Source organism: Aegilops tauschii, chromosome 4 (assembly GCF_002575655.3).
Source record: "Aegilops tauschii subsp. strangulata cultivar AL8/78 chromosome 4, Aet v6.0, whole genome shotgun sequence".
NCBI classification, from domain to species: domain Eukaryota; kingdom Viridiplantae; phylum Streptophyta; class Magnoliopsida; order Poales; family Poaceae; genus Aegilops; species Aegilops tauschii.
In genome coordinates, this window is record NC_053038.3 from 355,860,685 (window position 1) to 355,881,959 (window position 21,275).

Sequence of the window (21,275 nt, forward strand, 5' to 3'; positions counted from 1 at the left end):
TTCCAGCTTAGTCCAATGCACGTGCACTATTATTATTATCCACACCGTTCGGTCGTGCGAGTGAAAGGCAATAATGACAATATATGATGGACTGATTGAGATGTGAGAAGCTGGTATGAACTCGACCTATCTTGTTTTTGTAAACATGATTAGTTCATCGTTCCTGATTCAGCCTATTATGAATTAAACATGTTTGCAATGACAATTAGAGATTATAGTTGTTCATGCCATGCTTAATTTGCTAGGAGTTTATAATGGTTTACCTTGCGTGCCAACATGCTATTAAAATGGTTGTGATGTGGTATGATAGGGTGGTATCCTCCTTTGAACGATTCGAGTGGCTTGACTTGGCACATGTTCATGCATGTAGTTGAAACAAAATCAACATAGCCTCCACGATATTTATGTTCATGGTGAATTATATCCTACTCATGCTTGCACTCAGTGTTGATTAATTTTAATGCATGTTCATGACTGTTATCGCTCTCTAGTTGGTCGCTTCCCAGTCTCTTTCTAGCCTTCACTTGTACTAAGCGGGAATACTGCTTGTGCATCCACTACCATAAACCCCAAAGTTATTCCATATGAGTCCACCATACCTTCCTATATGCGGTAATTACCTGCCGTTCCAAGTAAATTTGTATGTGCCAAACTCTAAACCTTCAAATGAAATTCTGTTTTGTATGCTCGAATAGCTCATGTATCAACCAGGGCTGTCGATATCTTCCATGCTAGGTGGGTTATTCTCACGAGGAGTGGACTCCGCTCCTCATTCACGAGAAAGTGGCTGGTAACTGGGATGCCCAGTCCCATGCTCAAATCAAAATAATTGCAAACAAAACTCCCCCAGGATTGTTGTTAGTTGGAGGCACCCGTTGTTTCGGACAAGCCATGGATTGATGTTTGTTGGTAATGGGGGCGTATAAACTTTACCATTCTGCTTGGGAACTGCCTATAATGTGTGTAGGATGGACGATATCGAGATTTCTTGGTTGTTATGTTGATAATGAAAGTATACCACTCAAAATATTATTTATCTCTGTTTCAAAACTTGAGCTTTGGCACCTCTACAAATCCCTGCTTCCCTCTGCGAAGGGCCTATCTATTTACTTTTATGTTGAGTCATCACCCTCTTATTAAAAAGCACCAGCTGGAGAGCACCGCTGTCATTTGCATGCATTACTATTAGTTTACATTGAGTATGACTGTGACTGGATCTCTTTTACCATGAATTACAATGTCTAGTCAGTCCTTGATCTTCAGGGGTGCTCTGCCTTTATGTTTTGCGGTCTCAGAAAGGGCTAGCGAGATATCATCTTGTTATATCATATTATGATTGTTTTGAGAAACTGTTGTCATCCGAGAATTATTATTATTGCTCGCTAGTTGATTAGGCCATTGATATGAGTAAATATGAGACCTAAGTGTTATTGTGAATATGGTTAGTTCATAATATTTGCTGAAAACCTGAATGCTGGCTTTACATATTTACAACAACAAGAGCAAACAGAGTTTGTAAAAGTTTTTCTTTATCACTTTCAGTTTGTCAACTAAATTGCTTGAGGACAAGCAAAGGTTTAAGCTTGGGGGAGTTGATACGTCTCCAACGTATCTACTTTTCCAAACACTTTTGCCCTTGTTTTGGACTCTAACTTGCATGATTTGAATGGAACTAACCCGGACTGACACTGTTTTCAGCAGAGTTGCCATGGTGTTATTTTTGTGCAGAAATAAAAGTTCTCGGAATGACCTGAAACTTCACGGAGAATATTTTTGGAATTAATAAAAAATACTGGCGAAAGAATGAACACCGGGGGGCCCACACCCTGTCCACGAGGGTGGAGGGCGCGCCCACCCCCCTGGGGCGCACCCCCTGCCTTGTGGGCCCCCTGAGGCTCCACCGATGTCAACTCCAACTCTATATATTCACATTCGGGGAGAAAAATTCAGAGAGAAGGATGAATCGCGTTTTACGATACGGAGCCGCCGCCAAGCCCTAATCTCTCTCGGGAGGGCTGATCTGGAGTCCGTTCGGGGCTCTGGAGAGGGGAATCCGTCGCCATCGTCATCATCAACCTTCCTCCATCACCAATTTCATGATGCTCACCGCCGCGCGTGAGTAATCTCATCGTAGGCTTGCTGGACGGTGATGGGTTTGATACGTCTCGAACGTATCTATAATTTTTGATTGTTCCATGCTATTATATTATCCATCTAGGATGTTTTATATGCATTTATATGCTATTTTATATGATTTTTGGGACTAACCTATTAACCTAGAGCCCAATGCTAGTTTTTGTTTTTTCCTTGTTTTTGAGTATCGCAGAAAAGGAAAACCAAACGGAGTCCAATTGACCTGAAATTTCACGGAATTTATTTCTGGACCAGAAGAAGCCCACAGAGCATCGGAGATGGGCCAAAAGAGTCCCGAGGCACCCATGAGGGTGGGGGTCGCGCCCTACCCCCTGGGCGCGCCCCCTACCTCGTGGCCGCCTCGGAGACCCCCCTGACTTTTTCCCGACACCAAAACCTCTTATATATACAGAAACCCCCAGAACATAACCTAGATCAGGAGTTCCGCCGCCGCAAGCCTCTGCAGCCACCAAAAACAATTCGGGACCCTGTTTCGGCACCCTGCCGGAGGGGGGACCCCTCACCGGTGGCCATCTTCATCATCCCGGCGCTCTCCATGACGAGGAGGGAGTAGTTCACCCTCGGGGCTGAGGGTATGTACCAGTAGCTATGTGTTTGATCTCTCTCTCTCTCTCTCTCTCTCTCTCTCTCTCTCGTGTTCTTGATTTGGCACGATCTTGATGTATCGCGAGCTTTGCTATTATAGTTGGATCTTATGATGTTTCTCCCCCTCTACTCTCTTGTAATGGATTGAGTTTTCCCTTTGAAGTTATCTTATCAGATTGAGTCTTTAAGGATTTTAGAACACTTTATGTATGTCGTGCATGTGCTTATCTGTGGTGACAATGGGATATTCACGTGATCTACTTGATGTATGTTTTGGTGATCAACTTGCGGGTTCCATGACCTCGTGAACTTATGCATAGGGGTTGGCACACGTTTTCGTCTTGACTCTCCAGTAGAAACTTTGGGGCACTCTTTGAAGTTCTTTGTGTTGGTTGAATAGATTTATCTGAGATTGTGTGATGCATATCGTATAATCATACCCACGGATACTTGAGGTGACATTGGAGTATCTAGGTGACATTAGGGTTTTGGTTGATTTTTGTCTTAAGGTGTTATTCTAGTATGAACTCTAGGATAGATTGAACGGAAAGAATAGCTTCATGTTATGTTACTACGGACTCTTGAATAGATCGATCAGAAAGGATAACTTTAAGGTGGTTTCGTACCCTACCATAATCTCTTCGTTTGTTCTCCGCTATTATTGACTTTGGAGTGACTCTTTGTTGCATGTTGAGGGATAATTATATGATCCAATTATCTTATTATTGTTGAGAGAACTTGCACTAGTGAAAGTATGAACCCTAGGCCTTGTTTCCTAGCATTGCAATATCGTTTGTGCTCACTTTTACCATTAGTTACCTTGCTATTTTTATATTTTCAGATTACAAAAACCTATATCTACCTTCCATATTGCACTTGTATCATCATCTCTTCGCCGAACTAGTGCACCTATACAATTTACCATTGTATTGGGTGTGTTGGGGACACAAGAGACTCTTTGTTATTTGGTTGCAGGGTTGCTTGAGAGAGACCATCTTCATCCTACGCCTCCCACGGATTGATAAACCTTAGGTCATCCACTTGAGGGAAATTTTCTACTGTCCTACAAACCTCCGCACTTGGAGGCCCAATAACGTCTACAAGAAGAAGGTTGTGTAGTAGACATCATGCAATTTCTGACGCCGTTGCCGGGGAGGTTAGTGCTTGAAGGTATATCTTTAGATCTTGCAATTGAATTTTTTGTTTCTTGTTTTATCACTAGTTTAGTCTATAAAAGAAAACTACAAAAAAGTGGAATTAAGGTTGCCTCATATGCTTCATCTTTTTAATGTCTTTCGTGAAAATGATGGGAAGGAAAATTGTGCTCAAGTACTAGAAGAAGAATTACATAGAATACTTGGCATAAAATATGTGAATGATGAGCATGATTGCAATGTTGTTAGTATGAATTATATGAATATCCATGATGCTAATGATATGCAAAGCCACAAGCTTGGGGATGCTATGTTTGATGAAGATGATATGTTTTGTCCCCCAAGTTTTGATGAGCAAATTTATTATGATGATAGCATGCCTCCTATTTATGATGATTATATTGATGAAAGTGGGTTTGGAAGAGTGTCAACTTTAGGAATTAATGATCCCACTATTTTGGAGGATGTTGAATCCTATTGTGATAATTATGAAAGTGGATTTGGAGAGGTCATGACTTTATTTAGTGATGATTCCACTATTTCGGAAGAGGTTCCAATTGATTATGAGAGCTATCTATGATGATTATTGTGATGACATGTATGCTATAAATAATAATGATAGCCATGAAACTTGTCATCATGATTTTAATTTTCAATTGGATTATGCCTCACATGATAGTTATTTTATTGAGTTTGCTCCCACTATTCCGAATGAGAAGAATTTTGCTTATGTGGAGAGTAGTAAATTTTCTATGCTTGTAGATCATGAAAAGAATGCTTTATGTGCTGGTTATATGGTTGAATTCATTCATGATGCTACTAAAAATTATTATGAGGGAGGAATATATGCTTGTAGGATTGCAATAATATCAAGTTTCCTCTCTATGTGCTTAAAGTTTTAAAGTTCTGCTTGTTTTGCCGTCCTATGCTAGTTGATTATTGTTCCCATGAGTTGTTTGCTCACAAAATCCCTATGCATTGGAAGTGGGTTAGGCTTAAATGTGCTAGTCATATTCTTCATGATGCTTTCTTTATGTTTCAATTCTTATCTTTTATGTGAGCATCATTGAAATCATCATGCCTAGCTAGGGGCGTTAAACGTAAGCGCTTGTTGGGAGGCAACCCAATTTTATTCTTGTTCTTTGCCTTTTGCTCCTGCTTAGTAATAAATAATTCATCTAGCCTCTGTTTAGATGTGGTTTTATGTTTTAATTAGTGTTTGTGCCAATTAGAACCTTTGGGAAGACTTGGGTGAAGTCTTTGTGATCTTGCTGTAAAAAATAGAAACTTTAGCGCTCACGAGATTAGCTGCCATTTTTTACTGAAGAGTGCTTTTAGGTTGATTATTTTTGCATATGATTAATAGACAAATTTATCAGGTCCACTAATTTATTTCAGAATTTTTGGAGTTCCAGAAGTATACGTTTGATACAGATTACTACAGACTGTTCTGTTTTTCATAGATTCTATTTTGATGAATCTAGGAGTAGTATCGGAGGGTATGAACCATAGATAAGTTGGAATACAGTAGATATTACACCAATATAAATTTAGAATGAGTTCACAACAGTACCTAAGTGGTGGTTTTATTTTCTTATACTAACGGAGCTTACGAGTTTTCTGTTAAGTTTTGTGTTGTGAAGTTTTCAAGTTTTGGGTAAAGATTTGAAGGACTATGGAATAAGGAGTGGCAAGAGCCTAAGATTGGGGATGCCCAAAGCACCCCAAGGTAATATTCAAGGACAACCAAGAGCCTAAGCTTGGGGATGCCCCGGAAGGCATCCCCTCTTTCGTCTTCGTTCATCGGTAACTTTACTTGGAGCTATATTTTTATTCACCACATGATATGTGTTTTGCTTGGAGCGTCATTTTTTTGCTTGCTGTTTGAATAAAATACCAAGATCTGAAATTCTTAAATGTTAGAGAGTCTTCACATAGTTACATAATTATTCAACTACTCATTGATCTTCACTTATATCTTTCGGAGTAGTTTGTCGTTTGCTCTAGTGCTTCACTTATATCTTTTTAGAGCACGGTGGTGGTTTTATTTTATAGAAGTTATTGATCTCTCATGCTTCACTTATATTATTTTGAGAGTCTTAAACAGCATGGTAATTTGCTTTGGTTATGAATTTAGTCCTAATATGATGGGCATCCAAGAGGGATACAATAAAAACTTTCATATAAAGTGCATTGAATACTATGAGAAATTTGATACTTGATGATTATTTTGAGATATGAAGATGGTAATATTAGAGTCATGCTAGTTGAGTAATTGTGAATTTGAGAAATACTTGTGTTGGAGTTTGCAAGTCCCGTAGCATCCACGTATGGTAAACGTTGTGTGACAAATTTGAAGCATGAGGTGTTTCTTCGAGTGTCCTCCTTATGAGTGGCGGTCGGGGACGAGCGATGATCTTTTCCTACCAATCTATCCCCCTAGGAGCATGCACGTAGTGCTTGGTTTTGATGACTTCTAGATTTTTGCTATAAGTATGTGAGTTCTTTATGACTAATGTTGAGTCCATGGATTATACGCACTCTCATCCTTCCATCATTGCTAGCCTCTTCGGTACCGTGCATTGCCCTTTCTCACCTTGAGAGTTGGAGCAAACTTCACCGGTGCATCCAACCCCCGTGATATGATACGCTCTATCACACATAAACCTCCTTATATCTTCCTCAAAACAGCCACCATACCTACCTATTATGGCATTTCCATAGCCATTCCGAGATATATTTCCATGCAACTTTCCACTGTTTCGTTTATCATGACACGCTTCATCATTGTCATATTGCCTTGCATGATCATGTAGTTGACATCGTATTTGTGGCAAAGCCACCATCCATAATATTTCATACATGTCACTCTTGTTTCATTGCCTATCCCGGTACACCACCGGAGGCACTCATATAGAGTCATACTTTGTTCTAGTATCGAGTTGTAATCTTTGAGTTGTAAATAAATAGAAGTGTGATGATCATCATTAATAGAGCATTGTCCCGAAAAAAAGGAAAAAAAGGGAAGGCCAAAAAAAGAAAGGCCAAATAAAAAAGAAAAAAAGAAAGGCCAAAAAAAGAAAGGCCAACTAAAAAAAAGAGAAATAAAAGGGACAATGCTACTATCCTTTTTCCACACTTGTGCTTCAAAGTAGCACCATGATCTTCATGATAGAGAGTCTCTTATAGTGTCACTTTCACATACTATTGGGAATTTTTAATTATAGAACTTGGCTTGTATATTCCAACAATGGGCTTCCTCAAATGCCCTAGGTCTTCGTGAGCAAGCAAGTTGGATGCACACCCACTTAGTTTCTTTTGTTGAGATTTCATACATTTATAGTTCTTGTGCATCCGTTGCATGACAATCCCTACTCCTTGCATTGACATCAATTGATGGGCATCTCCATAGCCCGTTGATTATCCGCGTCAATGTGAGACTTTCTCCTTTTTTTTATTCTCCACACAACCCCCATCATCATATTCTATTCCACCCATAGTGCTATGTCCATGGCTCACACTCATGTATTGCGTGAAAGTTGAAAAAGTTTGAGAATACTAAAGTATGAAACAATTGCTTGGCTTGCCATCGGGGTTGTGCATGATGAGAGCATTTTGTGTGACGAAGATGGAGCATGGCCAAACTATATGATTTTGTAGGGATGAGCTTTCTTTGGCTATGTTATTTTGAGAAGACATAATTGCTTGGTTAGTATGCTTGAAGAATTATTATTTTTATGTCAATATTAAACTTTTGTCTTGATTCTTATGGATCTGAATATTCTTGCCACAATAAAGAAAATTACATTGAAAATTATGTTAGGTAGCATTCCACATCAATTTTTTTGTTTTTATCATTTACCTACTCGAGGACGAGTAGGAATTAAGCTTGGGGATGCTTGATACGTCTCCAACGTATCTGTAATTTTTGTTTGTTCCATGCTATTATATTATCCATCTAGGATGTTTTATATGCATTTATGTGCTATTTTATATGATTTTTGGGACTAACCTATTAACCCAGAGCCCAGTGCCAGTTTCTGTTTTTTCCTTGTTTTTGAGTAATGGAGAACAGGAAAAACAAACGGAGTCCAATTGACCTGAAATTTCACGGAATTTATTTTCTGACCAGAAGAAGCCCACGGAGCATCGGAGATGGGCCAGAAGAGTCCTGAGGCACCCACGAGGGTGGGGGCGCGCCCTACCCCCCTACCTCGTGGCCGCCTCGGAGAGCCCCCTGACTTGTTCCCGACGCCAAAACCTCTTATATATACAGAAACCCCCAGAACATAACCTAGATCGGGAGTTCCGCCGCCGCAAGCCTCTGCAGCCACCAAAAACCAATCAGGACCCTGTTCCGGCACCCTGCTGGAGGGGGGATCCCTCACCAGTGGCCATCTTCATCATCCCGGCGCCCTCCATGACGAGGAGGGAGTAGTTCACCCTCGGGGCTGAGGGTATGTACCAATAGCTATGTGTTTGATCTCTCTCTCTCATGTTCTTGATTTGGCACGATCTTGATGTATCACGAGCTTCGCTATTATAGTTGGATCTTATGATGTTTCTCCCCCTCTACTCTCTTGTAATGGATTGAGTTTTCCCTTTAAAGTTATCTTATCGGATTGAGTCTTTAAGGATTTGAGAACACTTTATGTATGTCTTGCATGTGCTTAACTGTGGTGACAATGGGATATTCACGTGATCTACTTGATGTATGTTTTGGTGATCAACTTGCGGGTTCCGTGACCTCGTGAACTTATGCATAGGGGTTGGCACACGTTTTCGTCTTGACTCTCCGGTAGAAACTTTGGGGCACTCTTTGAAGTTCTTTGCGTTGGTTGAATAGATGAATCTGAGATTGTGTGATGCATATCGTATAATCATACCCACGGATACTTGAGGTGACATTGGAGTATCTAGGTGACATTAGGGTTTTGGTTGATTTGTGTCTTAAGGTGTTATTCTAGTACGAACTCTAGGATAGATTGAACAGAAAGAATAGCTTCATGTTATTTTACTACGGACTCTTGAATAGATCGATCAGAAAGGATTACTTTGAGGTGGTTTTGTACCCTACCATAATCTCTTCGTTTGTTCTCCGCTATTAGTGACTTTGGAGTGACTCTTTGTTGCATGTTGAGGGATAGTTATATGATCCAATTATCTTATTATTGTTGAGAGAACTTGCACTAGTGAAAGTATGAACCCTAGGCCTTGTTACCTAGCATTGCAATATCGTTTGTGCTCACTTTTACCATTAGTTACCTTGCTGTTTTTATATTTTTAGATTACAAAAACCTATATCTACCATCCATATTGCACTTGTATCACCATCTCTTCGCTGAACTAGTGCACCTATACAATTTACCATTGTATTGGGCGTATTGGGGACACAAGAGACTCTTTGTTATTTGGTTGCAGGGTTGCTTGAGAGAGACCATCTTCATCCTACGCCTCCCATGGATTGATAAACCTTAGGTCATCCACTTGAGGGAAATTTGCTACTGTCCTACAAACCTCTGCACTTGGAGGCCCAACAACGTCTACAAGAAGAAGTTTGTGTAGTAGACACCAGGGTTGGATGAGATTTACCATGTCATCGAGTTAGTTTTGTTAGGGTTTGATCCCTAGTATCCATTATGTTCTAAGATTGATGTTGCTATGACTTTGCTATGCTTAATGCTTGTCACTAGGGCCCGAGTGCCATGATTTCAGATCTGAACCTATTATGTTTTCATGAATATATCTGAGTTCTTGATCCTATCTTCCAAGTCAATAGTCACCTACTATGTGTTATGGTCCGGCAACCCCGAAGTGACAATAATCGGGACCACTCCTGGTGATGACCGTAGTTTGAGGAGTTCATGTATTCCCTAAGTGTTAATGCTTTGGTCCGGTACTCTATTAAAAGGAGGCCTTAATATCCCTTAGTTTCCAATAGGACCCCGCTGCCACGGGAGGGTAGGACAAAAGATGTCATGCAAGTTCTTTTCCATAAGGACGTATGACTATATTCGGAATACATGCCTACATTACATTGATGAACTGGAGCTAGTTCTGTGTCACCCTATGTTATAACTGTTGCAAGAGGAATCGCATCCGACATAATTATCCATCACTGATCCATTGCCTACGAGCTTTTCACATACTGATCTTTGCTTAGTTACTTTTCCGTTGCCATTGTTACGATTAGTACAAAACTTCTACTGTTACTTTGCTACCGTTACCGTTACTTCCATACTACTTTGCTACTAAATATTTTGCTGCTGATATTTAGTCTTCCAGGTGTGGTTGAATTGACAACTCAGCTGCTAATACTTGAGAATATTCTTTGGCCCCCCTTGTGTCGAATCAATAAATTTGGGTTGAATACTCTACCCTCGAAAACTGTTGCGATCCCATATACTTGTGGGTTATCAGTGCTCCATGTTGTGCGCGTATGTGCATGAGTTGGATCGGCATGAGTTAGTGCATTGGCGTGTGTACATGCGTGGCTGCATGCGTCCTTTACATGCGTGTCTTCTTGCGTGGTTATCAATATAAACTATAAAACATCTTCAACTTAGCATCCTGATGTATCGTCTCTAGTGGTTAGCGAAGAGTTCATGTTCTTTTATTTGTTTATAGGTGGGCAGGCGGCAAAAAACAGGGGAAAACATGCAAGGTTTCTTGCAGACGTTCCACCGCGAGGTTCCATGCTTCTTCTCGGTCATTGGGAATCTATGTTCTTCAACTCTTTTTTTTACGTGAGCTTTGTTCATCCTTTTGCCAACACGCGAGACATCTAGCATCAAGGTGCATGTGTCATGCAAGAAAATGGAGATAATCAGAAAAGCAGTGCGTAAGTGAGTCGTGCACTTCGATGGCACCTACTACAGAATATTTTTTCTCCTTGATGGCACGTGAATAGTGCATGTACTCAATGTCGGAGCACGGGATGGGGAGTAGCCATGACATGGTCAACCCTTTTTTGGAGAGAGTACGTACTAAATAACTTTGATGTGTCCCGTCAACTCGCGAAACGACGAGAAGCTTGCTTACTATGCCTTCTCCCTCGCCAACGCGTGCGCGGTGGCTCGCAGCACGAGGAGAAACTTTTGCTTACAAGCGGTGGACGTGCAGCAGTTCATTTGGTGTCAGATTGCTAGAAGTCCTACTGTAGTACCATCATTATTGTTCGACTTCCGGAAGAGGCGAAGAGCCAAGCGCAAGGTCACCTACTAACCTTAGGCTAGGCATAGTGGGAGTAACATAAGTAGAGGTACCTCCTTTTTTATTCTAGAAACAACCACACGCGAATATTGGACGGTAGCAGCACAGCAACTGAATCAAAAATCAAAACCAACCTATGAACTACTACTACTGGTGAGCGTTTGCTAGTATCATGTACTCCGTCTGTCCATGTATATAGGGCTTAATGCGTTTTCTGAGACTAACTTTGGCCCTGTTTGGATCCATGGGTTAGAGTTAGTTTGAGCTAGTTGGGGCACAAATAGCCCTAAAATATCCAAACATGAGGGTTAAATTGGAGCAAGTTGCCCCAAACCCACCAAAAAAAAACTATCCCACCCAAGAGTCGGTAACATGTGATGAGTTAACCGACCTCAATACATGGCAAAAACGCCAGCCCGCCGCACTTTGAGAGAGATGAGGAGCGAGAAGTGATACGGGATGCTGGATTACTAGAGCTAGGTGTCCCATGGAGGCCAAGAAATATGGTGATAGCACAGGTTAGCCATGTATTACTACAGTGGGTTGCCGTGTTTCGTACTCTTCCGGTCTACTATGGAGATGATTGATTGATTTTATATCGCTGAATAATATAAAATATTATGAGTGCAGAAGCTCCACCACGAGGTTCCTTGCTCCTTCTCGGTCGTCGGGAATCTATGTTCTTCCACTTTTTTTGACATGAGCTTTGTTCATCCTTTTGCCAACACGCGGGACATCTAGCATCAAGGTGCACGTGTCATGCAAGAAATGGAGATAAGCAGTGCGTAAGTGAGTCATGCACTACGATGGCACCTAGTGCTACGCAATATTTTTCCTCCTCGATGGCATGTGAATAGTGCACGTACTCAATGACCGAGCACGGGATGGTGGCCATGGACATGGTCGGCCCTTTTTGGAGAGAGTACTAAATACTACGTATTAACTTTGATGTGTCCCGTCAACTCGCAGAATGACGAGAAGCACACACTGAGACTACCCATAGTGGGAGTAACATAGGTAGTAACACCACACATGTCTAGACAAAGTAGTAACATCACACATATCAAGGCAAGATGTGTCTATAGCCTAATAAATGAAGTGTTGCATGTTACCACATATATGTTACTATAGAGGTAGTAAAATAGACTAGTAACTTGAGCATGTTACTAGTCTATGTTACTACCCATTGTGGCTAATCTGAGGGGGGTGTCTCCAACAATGTTCCTCGGCTCGCACCTCTTGCATCACGGTGGTCAATCTTGGAGTCATTCATCTAGTACATGTGGCATCTCAGATCTGGACACAAGGTGACGTACACCGTCAAGGGGGTCAGGGCGGACGTGATCTCTCACTGCGTCCACCATTTGAAGCGGCGCGCCGACCCAGGGCGCCGCCCGCTGCATTCCCAGCTGTACCCGCCTCCTCGCCGTATTCAAAAACCTACATTTAAAACCGCGTGGAATGCGAGAAACCAACTCCGGCCACAGACGCCCGTTCAGGAGCAGGACGCCGGCCAAGCTCCTCCTTCCACAATTTTTTCCACTCTTTCGGCGGCATCCGACGAGCAGGAAGAGCAGTTCTCTGGCGTAAAAGCCGTCTGGGTGGCCCGCCGAGCCTGGCAGCTCACTTCTCCACCTACCTCGCCTAGCCCGTTGGAGGCAGTTGCCGCACTAAGCCAGCGCGTGGTTCCGCAGCTGGCCTCTCCAATACAGCTCGAGGAAGAGTGCCGACTTGCTCCACGCCGGCTTGTCGGGGAGCACGGCGATACGGGCATCATCGGTGCCCTCGACGCCACCGCGTCGTACATCGCCTCCAGTGTCTGCGACTGCGCCATCCGCCGTCGACGGGCTCGTAGTCGTGACATGCATGCAGAGAAAGAAGCCGCCGCGGATGTCGATGAGGTGATGCGGCTACGCGGATGTCGACGAGGTGACGGGCAGCACACCCCGCCCACCGCCATCATCGAGGAGAGGTAGAACACGGGAGGCCGCCGTCGATTATATCCCATGGAGGCCAACGCCGAGGCGACGCCGACGAATACAGCTGGTGTCTTGCACGATTCTTCTTCTGTCAGATGCTAGAGGAGGACAAAGAGATCGGGCGGTGACCATTTAGATTAGGTATTTTAATTCTACCAGGCTGGTTGTAATGGGAGTATTATAAGTAGTATCATGCATGCCAACTAGTAGTAGGCAAATTTGATGAGGTGGCGTAGAATTAAATGAAGAAAGAGAGAGTTGTGTATCATATTATAATACCGTATGGAATTAAGACCTCTTCCAATGCAAATGTGCTTAGATGAGGTGCTAAGTGCGTTAAATGGCTTAGCAACTCAAGTCTCCAATGCATAGGTGCTTAGTTTGCTGTTGCTAAGCTTGCTTCATTTAATTAGCTATAGACTCAAAACTGTCTTTCCACCGTTTCTTCCTAGGGTCACCAAACTAGTCTCTCTCTGCTTAATTAACTTGCCACATCATATTTTATGCCTACGTGGCAGGCTTAGCAGCTATACATGGTGGAGCACTTGGAGAGGCCAAGGCTGGTCATAGTGGGGAGTTACTTATACTGTAACATATTACTATGTTACTACCTCCATCCTGGTTTATTTGTCCCCATTGTAATTTGTGCCAAATTTTGACCATAAATTTAACTAACAAAATGTTTATGCATATCACCAAAAAATTATATCATTGGAGACTATGTTCAAATACGAATCCAATGATACAATTTTTGTTGACATGCACTAATATTTTGTCAGTTAAATCTTTGGTCAAAATTTAGCACAAATTACAAAGGGGACTAATAAACCAGGACTGAGGTAGTACTCTAAAGATATCTCTCCTCATTAACTACATGCCACATAAGCAAAATTTTCTTGGAGTGCGCTATGTTACTACCTAAGTTACTCCCACTATGAGGCGGGCGATGAGCCGACGAGGTAGCCCGACGACCCCTTGAGCTTGAAAGGCACCCGCATGATCTCCTCTCCTCGTAGGGAAGGTCGGGGTCCATTGGGTACATCTCCGACGACATCCGCGGCTTCCGACGGCGTCGTTGCCATTTCATTAGTGTAAATAATTAGTCAATTCCTAGTCAACAATCAAAACCACCTAAACTCTAACATGTGAACACTAAAACCGCTCAAGGGGGTGATATACCCAGTTTTAGATATTTGAGGGTAAAAATCATACCGAAATTGACTTGGGGGGTTATTTGTCCATCAACTTACATTTGAGGGTGAAAAAAAATACTTCTTTCAATGGTCCGTTGGTCAGAGTATTCTTTTTAGATTTTTAACATGTGGGACCGAGTGTGAGCGAACCGACCTCAATCGACGGCAAAATCGCCTGCCGGATGCACTTTGAGAGAGACGAAGAGCAAGAAGCAATACGGGCTGGTCGTGTCATGCAAGAAAATGGCTGGTCTCATGTTTAAAATTTGCTGTACTATAGTAGAGGTATATGTAGATGTAGATGTAGATGCAGTGTAGACGTAGATGCAGATGTAGATGTACATGTTGAGATGTAGAGATAAGTGAGACTCACCAACGGTCACCAACATAGGCCAAGTACGTGCACGAATCACCCAAAAAAAAAGGAGTACGTGCATGAAGAGAAAAATTGCACGCACGGACCCACGTACTTTGTGCCTCATTCCCTAACACACGCGCGCGTGTACACGGTGGAGCTCATTTCTGGATGAAGAGGCAGCTCACGTGATAATTTGACGCGTTTGGTAGTTGTTCACTTAGTGGAGGGTCGGGAACCACACATGGACGAATCAAAATTCGACCATAACGCGGTGGCATGTTTGTTTTTAATTTTTTTCTTCAATGGAACGCACACAGTTTTTTCTTGAATGGCACGTGAATCGTGCACATACTCAATGACGGAGCACGGGATGGGATGGTAGCCATGGACATGGTCGGCCCTTTTTGGAGACTACTACATTGGTACTTTGATGTACATTTAAAAAAACTACTACTTTGATGTGTCATGTCAACTCGCAGAATGATGAGAAGTTTGCTTATTACGCCCTCTACATAGCCCACACTTTGTACGGCTAGTTATAGTGGGAGTCACTTAGCGCACTCCAAGAAAATTTTGCTCATGTGGCAAGTAGTTAATGAGAAGAAAAATTGTAACATAATATGTTACTGTAACATAGCGTTTCCCAAGACAAGATGAGTCTACAAGGTAATAAATGAAGCCATCATAACATTACTGTACTACTCCCTCCTTTACGGTTTATAGGGCTCCCTCCTTTCTGGTTTATTGGGCTCAATTCGAAAATCTCACCAACCAAGGTAGATGATGAGTGGTGGAATATTTTTTATAATTTGCAAAATCACCCAATTAATGCTCTTGTTTTCCTCAAAAATTTATGTACCATTGTATTAATTGCAATGCATGCATGCATAAAGTACATGCATTGGTCAATTTTCTCTTAATACTTGCATGCAATTATTTAATGCACCTTGAAATCTAAACTTGTGATGGGGAACAACCAAATTGATCTAAAATGGAAAAACAAAGATTTTGAGATAAGCCCTATACACCAGAAAGGAGGGAGTAGTAACATAGACTAGTGTCATATGGATGAAACTAGTGAGTATGGGAGCACGTGATATTTCCCCGTCCGGACCGATCCCAAGTTGGCTTCTCACCTTCTTGGCCCACCAACCCCCCCTCCCGTGCGCGCTTCTCGCCCGGCGCCAGCTGAGCCCGCCGCTCCACATTGATGGCAAGTCAGGGCGACACGACCTCTCACTGCTTCCGCCGTTGAAGCGGCGCGCCGACCGAGGGCACTATACTAAAGGGACTAACTATTGTACTGGCAGGCTATTAGGTTGGTTCTATATGATGTGTCAACTTCATATAGCCGGATGTTGGCTATACTATTAACCATGCTCTAAGTGTTGTGTGAGTGGGACTAAAGTTTAGTCCCATACTGCTAGGTGAGTGTGAGTTGCACCACTTATAATGTTATCTATTCTAGCATTTGCATGAGCATGATAATAGGAAACCTACACGCGCGCTCTTCGGCAATGAGCCTGTCCAAGGACAAAAGCTATCCATGTGGTCTATATTTTTGTTGGTCGAAAAATTTATTAAATCATTAATTAATAATTAACGGACACCTTAATTACACAGCCGTTTCTGATTCTTTTGGATAGTGGGGCTATTATTGACTTGGACGTGGGGTTTGGGCCAAAGGCCTACTATTATACTTGGTCTTACTCGCACGACTGACCTGACAGGATCTACCCTAGCGGCCGCTGTATCATATGGTTTCGCACCGTTCCTGGTCTTAGCGCCGCCACACAATTCTTCTCCAGCCCTCCTTCTGGCGTGCACCGCGAGAAGGGACAGCAGTCCTCCGAACCCCGCATTTCGTGATCCTGTACGGGAGAGGGGTGATCAGGATTTTGGGGAGCACACTCCTGTGAATGCTGCCAGCGACGACTTCCTCAACGACAACCTTCTTCCCCGACCTCGGTAACATCTTCATCAACGACATGAGTGACAACATCAACCACAACGGTTCTGCTCCCGCTGTACAGTATGTGATTCTGTCCTCCTGGTTTAGTCTGCATCATTACTTTGATCTTTGCAATTGTCGTCATGATCTATTTACTGTTGATTCAGATTAAATCTCATAGTAAATTTCTCATATATTCAACAATCCAATCCAAAAACCTAATTATAGGCAATTTACTCCGAGTGGTTTTGCTGCACTTTTGAAGCCGCTTACTTTTAAGGGGGTGCAATATAAAAGGTGGCGCACAAGAGCAGTATATTGGTTTCAGATCATGTACTGCTATGACGCCACTAGGGTAAGCCTGAGGGCGATCTTAATCCTACACAGCAGGAAGCTTTTGAGAACATGGATACCCTCTTCAAAGCCGGCCTGCTGAGTGTTCTTGACGATTCCATTGTGGATTCATATATCTCGTTTGACAGCGGCAAAGACATGTGGGCTGCGCTCGAGGCCACGTTTGGGGCCTCGGGCACTGGCAACGAATTGTACGTCATGGAGCAATTCTGTGACTACAAGATGACTGATGAGCGCTCCGTTGTTCAGCAGACTCATGAGATACAGTCACTCGCTAAGGAACTTGAGTATTTTAAGTGTGTGTTGCCGGACAAATTTGTTGCTGGGACCATCATTGCCAAGCTTCCACCTTCGTGGAACGATTTTGCTACTTCTCTGAAAAACAAGAGACATGAGTTTTCCGTTTCAGATCTCGTTAGCACTCTTGATTTTGAAGAGAAGGCGAGAGCAAAAGACACACGTGCTCGGGTCGCTGAGGGAGCTTCTAGTGCCCACATAGTACACGAGAAGAACTTCCAGCCCAACCAGCCCCAAAACAACAAGAACAAATCTCAGGGGAAAGGCAAGTTTGATGCAAAGAACAAGCTTTCACATTCTACCAACTTCAAGAAGAATTCTCATAACAGGAAGGGATACAAACCTCAATTTTGGTAGCACCGCACAAAATTTATATGGATGCATCTACCTGCTGTCAGCTAACCTCATGGTGCTCCAGGTATTCCTACATTCATAACTAGGTATAATGACCACCGCAAGATGAAATAAGCTTATTCGTTCGTTGACTTGCTGATTGCAGTGCAGAACGATCCTGTCATGTGTGGAGGAGCAAACAAGCAGTGCAGCCGAAGGTGGAAATCAACCAAGGACTTATGAAATTATATATAATCTTCCTCAGGCAGGTCAGTATCCCCTTCGTCCAGATGATCATGTTTTGTCATGCCGAGCTATTGATATGTGCTACTATTTTGCAACACCGTTTAAGTATAGCTATTGTTTTCCTATCTTTTCAGATTCAGGACAATGAAGATGATTTCAGGGGAACTGCACAATATGGACTCATGTTGAGTCATCTCTATTGCCTCATGTGTTTGTTGCAAATGTGTCAGCATCAATTGCAAGATGAGGCAGCTAGCTAGCTGTGGAGTTGCCAACATGCTCAAAGTGCTCGCAACATTGAGAAGAAACAAGCATGCCCAGGAAATTAATGCGTGCGCAGGGAGGCCCTTTGCTTAGAGAAGCATCGACCGATTTTCTTTATTTCCACACCTTCTCACAGCATTGTATTGGTTATAGTATGGTGAATCATTGAGATGCATAAACATGCTGAACTTTTGTTCTTCTGAATATTAGTATGCATACCGTATCTTCTGAAGCTTAGTTTAATGTGAATGTTGACTAGCCTGTGAACCTTCACAATCTAGTAAGTATATTGTGGGCCTGTTATTTGACACCTCACTTTGCCGCGCTATGCGACCAGTGTGAGTGTCTGCATCCAGTACCGCATCCTATAATTTGGTGGATGCCAAGTTGAAAAAGGTTACCGATGAGTAGCCATAAGCTGGAGACGTCTCTTTTTTTCTTTTGAATGGGCAATAAGCTAGAGAGTGTCTTGGGCTACCTCTAGCACAAGGCCCTCCAGTACGAAACACGGGCAGCCGACTGGGCCGATACAAAAGCCTACCCATCTTAAAGCCCATTTGTTTTTGTTTTTTGCGAGGAGAAGCCCATATTTCTTGAAGAGGGGGCGATCCCAGAAAAACCCTCCTTCCTCCTCGCTTCCACTTATACTCCAACTCGCTCTCCCACTTCCGTCTCCCCCCAATTCCCCCCGCTCCCCATCTTCCTCACTCGTCCAGAAAACCCCCGCTCACCATCTTCCTCACTCGTACAGAAAACGCCCGCTCCTCTTCTTCCACTCCTATAGAAAACCCCAGCCCTCCTTCTTCCCCACTCGCACTGCCACTAGGCTCGTCTCTGGCTACTCTGCTCAAACCTGTGAGCTCGGCGCGTCGCCCACAAGGAAAATGGAGTCGGCTGGCCCCAGCGCCAAGAAGATGAGGCTCCCACCAGTGGCGACGCCGGTTGTAGATCCTGCACCCGGCAGCGCGGGGAGAAGCGGCGAGCCCCCCACCCGAATCTGAGGAACCGGTAGAATCCTCGGTGGACCGCATCACTGATCTCCCGGACGTCATCCTTGAGGAGATCATCTCGCTTCTCCCCACCAAGGATTGCTGCCGCACACAAGTCCTCTCAACTCAGTGGCGCCCTCTATGGCGCACCGCGTCCCTCAATCTCGACTGTCGTCAGATATCTGTCCTTCCTGAATTTGATCTCCTGAGAGCCATCGTCTCCTCTCACCAGCAAGGCCCCGTTCAACACCTCTGCATCCGGACACGCTACCTGCTGTCCATACCCGGCACGGTGGACGCTTGGCTGACATCCCCTAAATTCGGAAAACTCCAGCAGTTTGAGTTCTACCATTACCGTGGAAGTTTCATACCACGAACACACCAAGAATTCGTGCCCACACCACCGTTGTCAATCTCACGGTTTTCCTCCTCCCTCCACACCGCCACCTTCGCCCGGTGCCATCTACCAGACGATCTGGTACAAATGCTTCGACTCCCACTCCTAAAAAAACTTTCTCTTGTGGTGGTTTATCTGTCGGAGGCCTCACTACACAGCATCATCCACTCCAGTTGCCCTGCCCTGGAGCGCTTGCTGATTGTTTTGGGAATAGAAATCCCTATTAGTTGTCTCCAAATAAAGTCGCCTCACCTTAAAAGCATTGGAATTTTTTTGAAGGACAGCAGCTCATCATCGAAGATGCCCCTTCACTTCAAAGGTTGATCCTTGATAATTGTTATGAACCTTCGCAAATAACTGTCGTCTCTACACCCAAACTGGAGACCTTGGGTGTAATTCATGATCCGTTTAATGATCACAGGAAGTTGGTGTTTGGCTCCTCACTTTTTCAGGTACCGTATATTATCATCTACACATTTGTAATCATAAGCTGCATTTTTCATTTGTGCGCATAAGTTTTATATCATCCTGGAGTACACTTTGGGTACTAATATTATGTTATATGCTCAATGAAGAATTCGTATATGGATAGCCTATCAATGCTGCTGGATTCTGTCAAGATCTTATATATCGGAATGTCTAGTTTTGATCTGAACATAATTATTGGCTTGCTGCGATGCTTTCGATCTCTGGAGAATTTATATATAGAGGTGATGATTTCATGCACATTGAAAGCCCGTATATATTGTACTAGAATTAACCGTTCAACTGTCGCTCTTTCAACATACTCTTTTTTCAGACCTTAACTGTTTTTAATCTTTATGTCTACTTAGGTACTGCGACCACATGGAGAAAAACGTATAACCAATCGGTGGCGTAATAAGCACCTGGATTTTCTCAGTTCTCATGACATTCGTTTGAGGACAATAACGATGGAAGGATATGCATCCAACCAAGCAAACAGAAGCTTTGTCACATTCTTCCTGTTGAACGTGAGGTTACTATTGTCCATGAGGCTTAAGTTTTACCGCGAGAGATTTCTCAGAGAAGGACATGTTGAACAGCAAAAAAAGAAGTTTCAGGTGGACAAATGGGCTTGTAAACGTGCTCGGCTTCTATTTACAACAAGTTGTAGTCGCCCTGAAATAAATTTTTTTGCACAGGATGTTGATTTTATGGATCAGACTGATCCATTCACTACAAAAAAAGACACATCCGTGACATTTTGGGCCGAACGAAAAAAAAAATTATGTCATACTTATGACACTTCTATGATGATAATTTTAAAAAAAACCGGTATCATCATAGATGTGGTGGGCTCCTACTTCTATGACAAAAAATCATGACAGAAAATGGGCTTTTCGTCCTGGGCGGGCCGGAGACGCAGCTGTATGACATTCTTTGGGCCGTCCATGACGGAAAAACCGTGGTAGAAGCGAGGGCGAGGAAAATATCGGGGTGTTCCCGGTTATGGTGGGTGGTCGGGGCCGAGCGATGCACGGAGGTTTGCGCGTTTCTCTCGTACACACACGCGCGTGGGCGTGAGGCGTTGGGCTCTAACTGAACCCGAGCGAGGCGTTCGCCTACTGAACCCGAGCGATTGCACTTCAGGCTATGCGTTACTGAACCCGAGCGATCGATCGATGGCTGTTAACTGAACCCGATCGAGCGATTCCTTCGCTACTGCTGCTAACTGAAGCCGATCGATGCTGCCTCTAGATGAACAGTGAGCATTGCTGGGGGGGTTTGGATGAACAGTTCCCGGTGGGGGTGGATGAACAGGACCCCATGGTGTTGCCTCTGGATGAA